Source organism: Rhinoderma darwinii, chromosome 2, assembly GCF_050947455.1.
Source record: "Rhinoderma darwinii isolate aRhiDar2 chromosome 2, aRhiDar2.hap1, whole genome shotgun sequence".
NCBI classification, from domain to species: Eukaryota; Metazoa; Chordata; class Amphibia; order Anura; family Rhinodermatidae; genus Rhinoderma; species Rhinoderma darwinii.
This window is the reverse complement of record NC_134688.1, coordinates 414,195,734-414,210,301: the sequence shown is the minus strand read 5'-3', so window position 1 is coordinate 414,210,301 and position 14,568 is coordinate 414,195,734. Positions and strand designations below refer to the sequence as shown.

Genomic DNA, 14,568 nt, shown 5'->3' with positions numbered 1-14,568 from the left:
TAGGTTATCTGCTCTAAATTTCAGCTTCTGCTTCATATTACGGCAAATAACACTTAATTTGGAATTTGTTCTGGAGAAATGGAATTGTAAACTATTCGTATTTGAAATCCCCTTCACCACTCCTTTTAAATGCCTTTCTACTTCTCAGTGTCTCCCGCTGGTATCATACAGACACTTGAATAGTCTTGTGAGATATTGCCTCTGGCACAACAATCCCATGTTTTGGGAATAGTACAGTGGTAGCTCAAAGAAGTAAAAGCTAAGCAAACTTCAAACAGCAGGGAACATAACCCAGAAATCTAAGATTCAGCTGGGTATTGTGCGGGACTCACTTAGACCTTTTTTTTTTTTTCCCCTCTAAAATGAATCGTTCACCTTCCCGAAACGCCTGTTCTCCTTATAATTAGTGAAACACACAAAATTAGTTTACTCTGTAATACACATAGGGGAGAATTTATCCAATTTTCTATGTCAGTTTTCTGTGTCTTTTTACATTTTTATGAAAAGTGGCATAGCTTCCAAGAAAGGGGGCCGGGCAACAGCAGCCCGACTAATTTATAATAATTTACGCCAGAAAACTGGCGTAGATTTCACTATGTGGGGCGCAGCAAGGTAGAGGCCCATGCTGGTGGCCCCGTACCTTGCCCGTCCCCAGATCGGATTCCCCCCCCCCCCCCCCATCCGACAATTCAATTTATTTTTAAAAAAAGTATTCTCACCTCATTGCTCCTCTTCTGGTCCCCTCAGGCTCCTTCAGCATGATGCGGATCATACAACGTACTGACGCTCGGCGTATGAAATGCCAGTCTTAATAAATTCCCCCCCATAGTCTATCAGACAGGCCTGCCTGATAATTCATGGATCACTGTATGCTTGCCACAATGGTAATGGTGAGTGCATCTGAGAATGGTTTAGCGTGTGATAATTCCCATCATTTTTATCATCTAGAAAAGGTTGTTTTTATTCGGAACGTACCAAATTTTACCCATTATAAGTCATTGTGGTCCATCGGACACTGTTTCGATCGGTTGTATGACGGATCTGGCACGGCGATGGAAATCATGATGCAAATGTGAACATAGCCTAACTTCCTAAGGGGAGAACAAATCTAGTTGTACACTTTAGGCTAAATTCACACCACGTTTGGTGCGTAGATAGACATACGCAACTATGCCTATAAAGCTGCATGCACCTGCCATCAAAAAACACGTCTGCTGTGCGGTATATTTTTATTGCATACAGTTGTATTGGAACGTGCAGTTGACGTATCCCAGATAAATGTACACCAAAAGGATAACCTTATGCCATTGCACTACAATCGAGGTGTGAATTTTAGCCTTACCCCGTTTTATAATCCATTTTGCCCCTAAAACAGAGAAAACTAAAGAACATATTATCTAGAGCTGTGTGTTGAACATGCTGACAATTTGAAAGTGTCATGTTGCTCTGAATTTTAAAGCTGTGCGGGGGTAGGAAACTATTAGCCAAGGATGCTTTCTGAGTCACGCTTTCTCACGTTAACAACATTAACCCCTGTACTGTTGACAAAAAGCCGCGGTTTTGAACTACATAGTCGGCTTGTCATGGCGGAGAGGATATAAAGTGCTCACGTGGTGTCTTGTTTGTTGAGGTAGCAGTGGTTGATTGCCTTAAAATGCTGGGATATCTTGCAGGTTAAGGCCTTATTTACATGAGCGTATTTCACGTCCGTGATACGCGCGTGAAAATCATGCGCATCGCACGGACCTATGCAAGTCAATGGGGCCATTCAGACATTCTGTATTTTTCACGCAGCGTGAAAGTTACTGCATGTCCTATACTTGTGCGTTTTTCGCGCATCACGCACCCATTGAAGTCAATAAGTGCGTGAAAATCACGGACGGCACACGGACGCACACCCGTGTGCTGTGCGTGATTCACGCAACAGATGCTAAAGAAATTATGAAAAATAGAAAAACACTACCCTCCGTTTATTTTGCGGAAGTGATACGCGTGACATACTGATGACAGACACGCACCGTACACTGATGTCATATGGAACTGCAACGCAGGAAAAACACTGCGTTTTGTACGCTCGCAAAACGGACACGTTCGTGTGAATTTTATATCTGGTTCCAGGAAAGTTCTGCTGTACAATAACCCCAGCACATCTATGATATTAGAAAAGGAATATAATCAGAATGTTTTTTTTTTATACAGGTGTCGGAATAGTTGTAAAACCTGCACTGATAAATATAAGGAACCACAGAGGAGCCTTGATGAGGTTGGATGACTAGGGCCCTGTTCACACTGAGTTTTTTTGCAGGCAGAATTTGATCTGCTTGCACGCCATTTGCAGCGTTTTTCACCAGGGGTCATTGAGCGCCGCAGGCAAAAACGCTTTCTCTACCTCCCATTGATGTCAATGGAAGGTCAGAGACGTAAACGCCCGAAGATAGGGCATGTCGCTCCTTTTTCCCGCCCCGCGAGACGGTTTTTCCGCTCGCGAGAGGAAAAAACCGCCTCCGCCTCCCATTGAAATCAATGGGAGGCATTTTCTGACGCGGTTTCCGCGTCCAAAAACTCTGTGAACAGGGCCTGAGACATATTCTTTTATTATTATGTTCTGGTATATAAGGAATAGAGGAGCCTCCGTGAGGTTGGATGGCTAAGACTAATTCTTGTATTATTATTTTTATCTTCTGATAAGTTACTCTGGGCTCCTGATGAGCGTATGAAGTGTTCTGTCAGAATGTCGGCCTTTATGGCACGTTCATGATTTCTATGATAGTATCTTTCCATCTGGTTGGTGGTCATTTCTCTAGTCATCCAAGCATAATTGTCTTTTACAATGAAATGGTAAAATTGGTTATTTCTGCGTCCGATTTGTAGGTTAGGCTAAATTTGGTGAAGAGTTAGTTAACTTGTCTGTTTTCCTTGCAATCCAAAGTATTCTCAAGTCTTCAACACCGATGTTCAAAGGCATTAATACGTGTCCAGTCTTGCTCCTTTGTAGTGCAACTTAAAAGTGGTTGTCTCATGCAGACAACCCCTGTTTAAAAAGAAAGCGGCGGGGAGATCTGCTCATTGCTTCTGGTCTGGCTTCTCTAGCCCCCGGCGATCAGTGGTTATCACCAGGGGAAACCACCACAGCCAGCCACACATATCCCCTACTACAGCCGTGTTGTACATATCCATATTGGCCTATACAGTACCTGCTTTTCCTCAGATTTCATACAAAGGCTCAAAACTGTGATTAAAAAATAAATTATGGCATGCTCCATCACAGTGTAGTCTCCCCTTGAAGCTTACAGTGCCTCAAGGAGGGACTCTGTGTGCCACTGTACAGGATCCCTTAATAAAAAAAAGGACTCCCCCACCATTCAGCCTACTTGGAGAGCCACTAGAAAGAGCAGTTCTCGCTCTGGATCACCAGACACTTAAATGATGCTGCCCATTGGCACTTACATGGGTGCTAATAACAGCCAATCATATCGGAATGCAAGAGAAAACGGTGTCCGAGCTCATTCAGACTAACCATTTTCACGTCCGGGTGCTGTCCAAGTGTAGAACGGACCGCACAACTGGACTGAACACTGACACATTATAGTTAATGGGCTAATTCAGACATCCGTTTTTACTACGGACCCTCCATCCGTGATCAAAAAAAATTGCAGCGTGCTCTATCTTTGTTCGTGTTTCTTTCAGGAATGGCCTATAGAAGTCAATGGGTCTTTGTGAAAAACAAAGGCCATGCAGATGCCATCCGTTCCATTTTTCACGGATTCTTGCTTGGAGACACTTGAGAAGTAAAACCAGAAAGTAGAGCCATAGCAGTGCGGTCCTGAATAGAAGACCTGTTCAGAAGCCACGTTTATACTGTCTGAACTCGGACGAGTTTAACAACACTTGTCTGAATAAGTCCTTAGCGTGTATTTACATGCAGCATTTACGTGGTCCTCTTTGCTGCGTATATGCAAAAACATTTTGTTTTAAAAAAAAAAAAAAAATGATGGCAAAAAGGCCGGTGTATTAGACCGACGGCCATACACAAAAATGCTCCCTTACTGCGCTGGCGGGAAGCCGGCCATAGGCCCCGTTTGCTGCTACTCATTTTTGTACTAGTGGAGTTTACAGAGAAGTATTGAAAGCTTGAGGATCCATTCCTAGTATTCACTATCTAAAAAACTGGGTCAGAATACAAAAAGTAAATGAAATAGTCAGTTTTATGATTTCAATGTCAAGTTCTAGCTCCGTTCCCAAAATATCGGATAATTTCCCTACCTGTACTTTAGATTGAAGCTCTTATTGACAGGGTTCCCCCTCATTTGGCCTTCTTGCCAGATGTTTGAATGTTTCCAAGTATTTTATTTCGAATATTTATTTACTGCTTCCCGTATTATGAAGTGACACAGGAATATGAATATGCAAAATATAGAAGTGCTCTATGAATAAGGGTAAGTTCACACAGGTCGGATTTGCGGCGAAAACCTCCACCGCAAATCCGACCGATTTTGCAGGTAATTCCGCCTGATTAGTCCACATCAAATCGTGCTTATTTTAGTACAGAATTTCAGGCATCTAAAAACGGCTGTACTCCCCTCAATTGGCGCTCCTTTAGTGACGCATCCCTGCTCCCGACTGGTATTTGTTCTGCCAACCTTCCGTGATGGCGTTTAGTGACCCCTGCAGCGGTCATTTGTGACGAAACGTCATCACAGGGGGGTCACCTGCACAGATACCAGCCGGGGGAGCAGAGAAGCCTCGCTATGGGAGACCAAGAAAAGGAAGTTTAGTCTTTTTTTTTTTTTTATAATTAAAAGTGGAAAAAGTGTTTTTTTTCATTATTTTTTTTTTGATGTGCAGCAATATCCGCAACGTTTGTCATTTGTTTGTGGATTTAGACTTCCACATTGAGCCGAATGGGGAAAATTTGCAACAAATACACAACCATTCCGCAGCAAAAAAAAAAGCTCATCCACTTGGCTGCTACTGTAATGCGCTGCCGATTCTCTGCCCACAATTCCGGACGGTAAGTCTGCAGCAATTCCGTTACTTCTGAACGTAGCCGAAAGGTTTATTACTACCCTTACAGAATTCTTTTTTCTCTGCTCTTACTGATAGTGTGAACACGGCTTTAGACCATATTCGGACCACCGTAATGTGGCACACGGCAATATTTGTGTGCTTGCCGGTGGCTCTGCTTGGTACAGTAACTGCACTTTGATGGCGAGATGTTGGACGCCCTGATGTCACTGGCATTTGTAATCTTGTGAACGCTGGAAGTAAAGGTCTTCTATTCAAAAAATACCAATGAAATTTGGTACATTACCCCCAAAAAAAACAGTACACTTGGGAGATCTGCAGCTCAAAAAGTGCTGTTCATACCTCCCAAATAGCTCTGCTCCTCGGACATGTCGGTTTAATAAATTATTGTATTCTCCATAAAAAAAAACCTATTCTGGAACATCATTCATTAGAACTCCGCGTTGTGCTGTTCCTCTGTTATTCCTACCAGAAATGTATGAATTGCCAACTGGGTGTTCCCATTCCCCTGGTCAGAGGTGGGGTGTCCCTCGGTTAGCTCTGATTGGACACTGTAAATGACGCTCCAGAATTGTTATTTCATGGTGAATACAAGTATTTAGTAAAACAGACACGTCAGGAGGCGAACGATCCTCTTTTTGTATGTTTTTCCATATACTTACCTTTCTATGTCCGGAATTCCCATCAGTCCTCTGCGTACTCTGTGTCATTACTGGTCACTGTAGTGACGTATTGTCCATAGTGACCATATGGCGGAGAGCAATGATTGGCAGCCATGGTCACGAGATGTTTCCTACCTATGGACAAAACATCATTGCAGAGTGCACAGAGGAGCGTCAGGGGATCCAGGCAACAGTGGTAGAGGAATAGTATGGGAATATCTATTGTTTGTGCCCTTTGGGGTGTGTGAGACACGTCATGCGCCCTGCTGCCTGTATAATAGGGTTGTTATGCCTGAGCCTTATGAAATATAGAAGTGATTTAGCAATCTCGCACCACCCGTGGCACTGCAGGTCTGTCCTATATGGAGCCTGAGCACGTCAGTCGCACATGATCACTTGGCGGGAGATAACACCGCCTCCCCAGCAGAAGGAAGGGCGGCTGTATGACAGTGAAGTCTGCAGTGTCTCCTCGCCGCCGACTGTCATGTGTGGGAGCTGTGATGATGACGCAGTGTATTGTGTTTCCAGACGACTTTACCCCGCCCACTATTCAGCGTGACTGAGGAATGCTCCGCCTGATAATATCACGTGAGCGCGCCCTGAGAAAAAAAAAAATCCCGTGTGCGAGGAACAGAGCGCGGTCGTCATCTCCGCCCCACTCCACGTGCGCACAGAGCACATGGCTACCCCGAGTCCGCTTACGTCATCCGAGCCAAAGTCCCGCCCTGCCCTCTGCCTGATGCTGGGGGAGGGGGGATACGGCGCTAGCGGCCACACGAGATCCGCAACGCGTGTTGCTGTGTTTGAGGTCAGGTGTGGGGCGGGGCTGCTCGATCTCTACAAGATGACACAATAGTGATGGTGCTGCCCCCTGGAGGGTACACGGCGAATAGCAGCGCTTCTCCACTAGATGGAGAATGTTTTAACAGTTTCTTTTCTGCTATTCTGACGTGTTCTAGTTCTATCATTATTATCATTATTTTATTTATATGGAGTCACTGGTTCAAGGTGGTTTAGCTTTATATGAAGATTTGGATACGATTAATGTAACCTACTTCACGGAAGAGGACATTTATGTGCGAGCTGCTGAAAAATGATTTTGTTAACTTTTTTTTGTGTGACAAATTATATGTAGAAGTTGCAGGCTGTATGTCCCTGTGATCGAACATGTCTGGCTTCCCTGCTTCTAATATATATATATCTCACTAAAAAAGAGTGTTCTTTTGGCCTCAGTATACCGCAAGGAAAAGGTATGAAATAGCGCAGTAGACTGCGCTACTACATCCTGCAGAGACCAGTAAAAATAAAAGTATGTTAAACGTATAAGTTCTTCTACAATGGGACCCTATGGGTGACGGATGCCACTGTATGCCATCTTTCACAGGCCTCCATTAGACTTCTATGTCCCTGCGGACGCTCCAGTGAAATAACGGTCTATACATGGAGGAGCTTCCCTCGGAGTCCCCAGGCAGAGCACAAAGATGTCGCAGCAGTTCACTCACAAGTGCCGGAGAGATTTTCAGTCCTGGACAAATTTCACTTCCAGCTGCTGCGCCCAACGGTGCCCATACCTTACGCCTCACGCGCACGACCGAGTGTGCCGTCCCAGTACTGCCGTCAGTGATCTGAGGAAAGATAGGACATGTTCTATCTTTCCTCGGATCTGAGACTCGGATCATTTTTCACGGACCCGATTCACCCGCTAAAGTGAATGGCTCCGTGAAGACTATCGGGTGCCACCAAAAACAGCCCGAGTGGCGCAACAGTCGTGTGCATGGGGCATTAGACCCTGTTCACATCAAGTTTTGTCTTTCCATTCATCTGTTCCGCCTTGTACTGCACTATTGTTCCCATCGGGAAAAAGAACCTAGCGGAACGGACACCAACTGATACCAACTGAATGAAAAAAATGCCATTGCAAACGGAAACTCTTGTTTATATTTTTCTTTCTGTTCCTCTGTCAGACAATGTGATAGGATCCCTACACCCTCCCTCATTCCTATCACCTCTGCAGCTCTGAGAGAGACCCCGGCCGTATCCCCAGCTGCCTCCGCTCCAGTGCCGCTGACCTTTTACTCATATATGTGGTTTCTGCATGTGGAGTACTTAGGTGGCCGGGGTTCCTGGAATTTGTATAGCATGCTGCAATGCCGCACTGAAGACATCCGAGCTTCTTTGTGCTTTCCCTCTCTGATTCCTAGCGGTCCGGATGGGTTTATAGGAGTCACACACCGCTTTTTGTACGAGCGGTTACCTCACACCGCCGCCGGGGAGTGAAGGAATATCATCGTATACACTGCGCACACAGCGTCCTCCCTTCCACTGTGGTGAGTGTGGATGTGAGGGGCAGGCAGCACACATAGGGCTCCTGGAGAGGACTCGCCAGGCTCCATACATGGCTTGCGGCTAGCACATTATGTTAGGGCCTTGTAGAAAAACGTATACAGCACAATATGTTTTTGTTTATAATGGGAACCTATGAGTGACGGATGCCACTGTATGGCCTCCATTATGGTCTCCGTTCAACTTATAGGTTCAGAGCTTTTCCTGACGCATACGTCAATCGGAGGCCATTGACGTCATGTTAACAGACCATTACTTACATAGTATGTCTCCACCTGTAGTTTAAAGTGTACAGCAATGTGCACGTCCACCTAATGAGCTGAGGTCTGGCATGGACATGAGGCCGGTTTTAAAATCAGGGCCTTTCATTTTTATTTTTTTGAGGCAGGGAAGGGGTAATACTACCACAGGGCATCAATAATGCCATTGTACAATGCCCATGTAAGGGCCAGTCCAAATCTGTGTTGGAGACTCCACTGGGGGCCTCCGTCACAGATCCGGCTGAAAATACCATTCTGGTTAAACGACGGACACCATGACGGAAATCCGACAGAACCCATTAAAGCCAATAGGTTAGTTTAGACGCCGATGTTATCTATCATGCAATGGAAAAGGCGCTTCCAGAATTTGAATTGGCCGTAACTTCCAATACCGTACATAATATTGTCATACTTTGGAAACATAACATTGTCGGATATTAGAGATATATAGCTTACAACTAATATCACTATATAGTGGCAGAATAATACCACAGCCACTTCTTTCATTTTCAAGCCAGCAAAAAGTCCTCCACTGCCTATTTCATATTATAATGTCCATATGTGATGCAAAAAACGAAAATTACTGTAACCGTTTCATTATTTTTACGCTTTTTTGGCACCAATAAATTTTTCGTATCATCATACGTCTTGTCTTTGATGTTTGCATAGTTTTGCACACATATTAGCAGTAATGATAGCTATGCTGTTTTTTTTTTTCTTCATCTGAAGTAGTGGAAATGTATACGGTCAGCCAGTACTGAACCCGTACTATTTTAGGCCGCATTTACACATTGCCGATTTGGTCAGCATTTTGCATCAGTTTTTTTTAATGATGACCTGTTTTTTTTTTTTTAACCACATTACTTCCCTCATTCCCCGCCTCCCGATTTTCAGTGTTGTAAGAAATGTTTTTGGTGTTTTCCGCTACAGCCCCCTGCTTATTTTGCCACCTAATATGCAAATTTTGAGTAAACATACCGAAACGAGGAGACCTTCTCTCTCCTCGGAAGGTGTTGCCTCCTGTATCACTGTGAAGCTGTCCAATCAGAGCGGACCGCCTCACAGCGATGAGGAAGACCTGCTGTAAACCTCGTAAAATCAGCCGGCCTACTGCATCGCCGTGAGACTGTCCGCACTGAATAAACCGCGTCACAGCGATGCACGAGGCAATGCCTACTGAGTAGAGATGAGGTTTCCTCTGTCCCCTTACTCCAAATTAGCATGTGAGGCGCCAAACGGACCGTTGGCTGTGGGCAGGACACGGGAAGGGGAGGGCAATAAACTTTTTTTTTAAATATTGGTGGAATCGGGAGAAGGCGGGGAATAATGGGAGGAGTGTGGTTTTAAAAAAGAAAACCATGATAGGTCCTCTTTAAGCCATAGTCAGGAGTGAATGCAAAGAAGAGAATATAAATATTATATTTCCATATTATAAATATATATTATATTTCTCCAGCGTTTAGTATCCAATCCTGGTTTTGGCTTCAAAATACTGATGCAAAATACTGACCAAATCTGCAATGTGTGAATGAGATCTTACGTTCATGCTATGATCTGGGGCTTGCTGTATGTTGAGGTATACTTTTTCAGGTTCCCCCATGATTCACTTTGCACGTGCTTGAGCGGTGCATGTGTGTGGTCTCTAGCGGTATGGCATGTGCTGTGGATCTTGGCGTCAAGTTCTTTGTTTACTAGTAGAGAATCGCATCCAGGGTAACATGGCGTCTGTATTCTGTTTGCGTAAATGGCAAAAGTATAGTTCTGCGTGTGGGTGGCTGTATTAAATAGCTGGTTTTCTGCCAGGGTTCTCATTTCCACCACAGAATTTAAGGAATGATGAGGGATGGGGAGATTAGGAATTTCTTTTTACAGACTGAGAAATAAAAGAGGAAATTTACTAGTGTCGGATTGTAGTGTCTGCAGATGGGGGTGGGGACGACGAGGACAAGCAGCCTTGCCTTGGCCAGGATATGTAGATAGGACAGTAAACTGAATGGCTCAGCTACAACTGTTGCGACAAGTGCGGACCTAGTTCTTCTCTCCGAGAGGTGGATACAATTCAGTCAAAGCAATCCTCTGTGAGCTAAGCAGCCTGTGCTCCAGACTGATACATTGTAGCAAACTGTCAGAGATTTGTGCTGCTGATGTATTTATCGCGCAGAAAGTTTTATAACAGTTGATTTTACAGGAATAAGCTTAATTTGCATAAATCCGGAAACCCCGTCAGTTGCGCCTCACTTGGTCCTTAGCAACAGACTACAAACTATTTAACATGACAATGAATACTGACAAAATGACAGCTTTCTAAGGAGGCAGAGAGAGGCAAGTAAGCAGAATGTTAAATGGACTGATGCAACTCGGAGGCTATGGTGTAAACTTTCTCTTTTAATCTCTGTAGATTGTGAGTCGCATGGTATTTGTTTTTTGTAGATCGCTATGGCTGTCCACAGGCTGTCAGTGTTTGTGGTTTGTTTTGTTCTGAAAAGCTCTTATCATGTGCCTTGTGTTTACAGACTGCATGAAGTTCTATTGATTCAGTGTGATCAGAGATTTAATAACTTCCTAATATGTTGGGAATGCTCATTGCAATGATCTATTTCAACCCGGCTTCTTATAACGAAAAAAAAAGTACAGATCGAGTTCCCGCTAAGCTGTCACTGTATATAGTGGGCCTGAGGGAAGGCAAATGTCTCACTACATGTGAGATATCTGCCTTAGATGATTCTCTTTAATGCCACGGCTTCACGACAATAATTTCAGATATTTTGCAATCTAAAATCTAAACACTTGTGGAAAACTTAACTAAAAGAGGCTCTGTCACCACATCATAAGTGCCCTGTCTCCTATATAAGAAGATGGGCGCTATAATGTAGGTGACAGTAATGCTTTTTATTTAGAAAAACAATCTATTTGAAACCACTTTTATTAGAGATTTTTAGCTTTATGTTAATGAGTTTCTTAATGCCCAAGTGGGCGAGTTTTACTTTAGACCAAGTGGGCGTTGTACAGAGGAGTGTATGACGCTGACCAATCAGTGACCAATCAGCGTCATACACTTCTCTCCATTCATTTACACTGCACTAGCGATATAGTTATATCGTTATGTGCAGCCACATACACAAACACTAACATTACTGCAGTGTCCTGATAATGAATACACATCACCATCCAGCCTGGACGTCATGTGTGCTCAGAATCCTGACACTTCTGTAGCATCTCTGTGACATTTACAGCAAGGCAAGCGTAATCTCGCGAGATTACGATGTAACCTGTCATTTCAAACGAGATTACGCTTGCCTTGCTGGAATCTCACAGAAAAGATTCAGAAGTGGCAGGATTCTAAATAAGCATTACGTCCAGCCTGGTAGTGATGTATATTCATTATCAGGACACTACAGTAATGTTAGTGTTTGTGTATGAGGCTGCACATAGCGATATATCTGTATCGCTAGTGCAGTGTAAATGAATGGAGAGAAGTGTATGACGCTGATTGGTCACTGATTGGTCAGCTTCATACACTCCTCTGTACAACGCCCACTTGGTCTAAAGTAAAAACATGCCCACTTGGGCATTAAGAAATTCATTAGCATAAAGCTAAAAATCGCTCAGAAAGTGGTTCAAAATAGATAGTTTCTATAAATAAAAAGCACTGCTGTCACCTACATTATAGCGCCTATCTCCTTATATAGGAGATAAGGCACTTATAATGTGGTGACAGAGCCTCTTTAACCCCTTAAGGACACGGCCAATTTTGGCCTTGAGGACAGAGCAATTTTTTTAGATTTCCCTCTTTGCATCCCGACGCTCATAACTCTTTTATTTTTTGTACGACGTAGTTATATGAGACTTTGTTTTTTGCGGGACGAGTTGTACTTTATGTGGGTACCATTTTTTGGTACAAATACATTATCGTTTAATTTCTATAAATTTTTAGTTTGGCGAAATTGCAGAAAAAAAGCAGTTCCGCTGCAGTTTTAATATTTTTTTTTTTACACCATACACCGATCATCATAAATAATGTTATACATTTGTTGTACAGGTTGTTACGGTCGTGCCGATTACAAATATGTCTATGTTATTTCATGTTTTGGGACTTATATTTTAAAAAGTTTATTTATTATAAAAAAAAGTGTGTGTCTGTGTATTTTTTTAACTTTTTTTATTTATTTATCATTAATTTTTTTTTACATTCATTTAACTTTTTTTTAATCCCATAAAGGGATTTATCATTTTTATTTTTATTTTGTGACTGTAATGTACTGGCATAGATCTATATGCCAGTACATTAGCCTGTTACTGATCGTACACAGGCAGTTGTTAGGGCATACCTCAGTATGCCCTAACAACAGGAAATATGTTCAGACAGCCCTGGGGTCCTTCAATGAATTGTGGTCTTTGATCGCGTCACAGTTATCTTCTGTGACGCGATCAATGTGCAGTCCCCTCTCCTTGAACGCTGCGATCAGCTTTCATCGCGGCGTTCAAAGGGTTAACGGCGGAGAGAAGATGTTTCTCTCCTCTCCGCTGTCAGAGCGGGGCTGTGGCTGTGTATTACAGCCGTTGCCCCGCTCTCGATCGCGCACACAGACGGCTGTCACACAGGACGAGAATGCTCGTCCTAATGCGCGAAGTACTCGCCGCTCAGGACGAGCATTCTCGTCCTGTGTCGGCAACCAGTTAAAGGGATTTTACCAAAATAAACATCCGAATGCCTGGACCCCTACTGAGAACGGGCCTACCTTGCCGTTCCTGGGAGCCCCATGGGAATGGAGCGGTAGTGCGCATGCTCGACCACCGCTCCATTTATTTCTATGGGGCTGCCGCTCGGCTATCTTTTCGTGTTCTGTCATAACGTAAACTATGATGGTGGTGTGAACAGAGCCTTATATAATTACACTGTCTTTTGTATTATCTACAATGGGTCACTCTAATATTACTATGTAAAGCGCTTTGGAAGTTGATGGCGCTATATAAATAATAAATAACATGCAAAGTGCGCACTTAATATTGCCGTAGTGTCGAGTCCTAAAGAATAATTCCCCCCTCAGTTGAAAGCTCAGCTCTTGATGGTATTTGTATAAGGATAGGGCTGCTTTTTCTAATTTGACAGCAGCTTGCCATATAATATATGCTACAAAATATCTCTGCAATGCATACAACACCGAAAGTTACAACTGACTGAGGCTGTCATGTAATCCAAAACTGTCCTATGGCAGAGAAGTTCAATATCTGAAGATTTGATTTCATAGCCATCACTCTATCTAGCTTGTCATCACACTTGTCCTTTCAGGTCTTTACCAACGTGTTCCACGTGTATGTATTATTTTGGACTGAGTGGATTTTGACCCAAATTCCATCATCCGCGCCCCAGTTTTGACAAGCCAGTCTTTAAGTCCTGCCTCTTCATTACTAATGTCTATTATAGATTGATACTAGTCTGTAACTTTTGACAAACTTATTTTAATTTTCTCAGATAAATGATGTCGCTAGTATGATACTGAAGGTTCCATTTTTCTGGTGAACCATTATTCCATCACAGAACTTTCTAATGATTGTTCAAAGTTTTGAATATCCTCCTAGCTCGAGAGAAGACGTCTTCTTGGTATTTTCCTGAGGTTTGGTTGTTTGGGGGTATTCTAGGGTGAAGATGCCCTGCTCTTCTGGATCATATCAGAGATGCCATTAGCTGTACACCAAACAGGGTTGTGGAGAGAAGAACAGAACTAAACAGTCTACTGGTTGAATTAAATAAAGTGGTCTCTAGATGTCGGTGACCTAGTTCTAAAGCTAAGAACGGAGAGCTTATTTTCCCTCATCTATTCTCATTCAATGCACTGGGTTACAATGATCTTTATCACATAATACTTAATGTGCCTGTGGCTCAGTGTTCGGTTTCATTCTACCCTTTATAAAATACCATATTGTTTTTGGCCAACAGTAAGCTAAAGATAGTCCTACGTGAATGAGGACATGATGGTTCATTGCCTTATCACTAGGAAACCATGTATGTCTGGCCACGTGTCCTGTGTTTAGCTGTCTCTGCTGTAGACCAGCTAATTCCAGATCTATCTATAGGATGTGTATGATATTGCAGTTCTGTGGCATATCCTTAGAAGTTCTGCAGAGAGAACCACTATAATAGAAAATGTTCTACTGCGTGACCGGGACTGATTTTTAAAATATCCCATAAAATATTTCTGCTGTTTTCAGTATTTTTTTTTTATGTTGGGGTGTTCTTTCAATCTACCACTATAACTATCAATGTGTGAAGGTCAACA

The 14,568-nt window shown here is 43.1% G+C and overlaps 1 protein-coding gene across 4 annotated transcripts in view; it reads left to right on the top strand.

Annotated features, from left to right (window-relative positions):
- The window catches only part of MNT (MAX network transcriptional repressor), an 89,084-nt gene that overhangs the window by 53,508 nt on the left and 21,008 nt on the right, over positions 1-14,568 (top strand). The gene's annotated exons all lie outside the window — the stretch shown is intronic.